This window comes from Mus pahari, chromosome 1 (genome assembly GCF_900095145.1).
Source record: "Mus pahari chromosome 1, PAHARI_EIJ_v1.1, whole genome shotgun sequence".
NCBI classification, from domain to species: Eukaryota; Metazoa; Chordata; class Mammalia; order Rodentia; family Muridae; genus Mus; species Mus pahari.
Genome location: NC_034590.1, coordinates 39,136,933 through 39,138,993, shown reverse-complemented (window position 1 = coordinate 39,138,993; position 2,061 = coordinate 39,136,933).

The window sequence follows — 2,061 nt, the reverse complement described above, 5'->3', positions numbered from 1 at the left end:
ATTTAAGTAGGTGTTGCCAGATTGCTTTCCAAAAATGATAAGAATCCATGTTCGAGCAGCAATGCATTTGATTACTCCCCCTCCCCCCCCCCCCGATCCTTGTGCACAACGCACACTAACATTGACTTCATTTTCCACCAGTCTGGTCGATGTGAGTGATAATGTTGTTTAATTTGCACCACTGACAAGTTGGAGCATCTCTCCGTGCTTGCCATTTGGGTTTGCTCCTCTGTGGACCACTGTGCTAATTGCATCAGGTACAGTGGCATGTAGCAGAGAAACCAAGAAACTGGATCGAAGTTTACTTATGTCTTCTGTAAAATAACTAAATAAACAAGCAAAATAAATATGGCTGGACAGAGATAGGCATTTCGAGATTGGCGTGGAGACTCTTCAAGGGCATCAGTGATGCAAATGTCTTCCAGTATTCTATTTCAGTTTCCCTCAGGAACAGATGTGGTACTCAGGCTTCTGCCTCATCATGGTTGCTAGGGTGCCAGATGCAATATCCTTGTTCCAGGAAGCTGTGGAGAAGCAGACACACAGATCATACTCCATCTCTACAGTGAGACTCTACAGTGAGGCTGCAACACCCAAGACTCCTGCTGTCATGTGTTTATCAGAAATCAACAAAACTATAGTTATTAGCAGTAAGCGAGGTTGGGGAACTTGGTCCTTGAGTTAAGTGAATTGCTACCTTGAGTAGAATCAGGGAGTCTTACTGAGAAGGATACAGGTGTGGAGGAGGCAAGGGACTACTGCTGCTGTTGCCTTCTGTTGATACACACTTCCCCATGGATATTAGCTTGAACCATGTGAGGTTGACATTTCACTGTTACTGAATAGAGACATCTGTTTCATTCCATCCAACCTAGCAGGTACGCATCCTTTAGCTATGTATCCTTTGCCTTCTGGTCCTAGACAGAAAGTTGTCCCCTGCAGGTGTACATAAACCGGTTTAGTCTGAGACCTGCCTTGCCTCTTGGAAATCCCACCCATGCTCTTCTGCTACAGTGTTCCTGACCTGGTGAAGGGTTTGCATACAGACTCCATTGCCTTTGTTCTAAGCTTTGAATCTGTCACTTACTTGTCCATTACGTCCTCCATGGTCAGAAGGATCCATTTGGGGGCTTGCTGCTGATGGGAACTTTGCTATGAATGAATTGACACCACAGAGCTTCTACACACACACACACACACACACACACACACACAGAGAGAGAGAGAGAGAGAGAGAGAGAGAGAGAGAGAGAGAGAGAGAGAGAGAGAGAGGCAGGTGGCCATCCTCCACCTTACTTCCTGCTTACTCTGTTAAAAGGCCTCTTCAGGTTCATATGCTGTGAGTCACAGCTAAGGATGCCCCTATTGATTCTTGGGTGCCTCCCTTACTGCAGATCTCTATCTCTTCTGAGGCCACCTCCTGTAGCCAGGCAGGAACTTCAATGGAGCAATAAGGACACCAACCCACTCACAAAACTTTGGACCCAAAATTTATCCTGTCTACAAGAAATACAGGGGTGGGATGGAACGGAGACTGGGGGAATGGCCAAGCAATAACTGGCCCAACCTGAGATCCATCCCATGGGCAAGTACCAATCCCTGACACTACTATTGATACTCTGTTATGCTTGCAGACATGGCTGTCCTCTGAGAGGCTCCACCCAGCAGCTGACTCAGACAAATGCAGACACCCACAGCCAAAGAGTGGGTGGAGCTTGGGGACTCTTATGGAAGAACAGGAAGAAGAATTGCAGCCTATAAAGACATAGGAACTCCACAGGAAGACCACAGAGTCAATTAACCTGGACCCTTGGGGCTCTCAGAGACTGAACCACCAACCAAAGAACATATGTGGGCTGGACCTGGGCCTCCCTGCTCATATGCAGCAGATGTGCAGCTTGGTCTTCATGTGGGTCCCAAACAATTGGAGCAGGGACTGTCCCAAAAGCTGTTGCCTGTAGGTGTGATACATTCTTCTAGCTGGGCTGCCTCTTCTGGCCTCAGTGGGAGAGGATGCACCTAGCCTCACAGAGACTTGAAGTTCCCGGGTTGGGGGGGGGG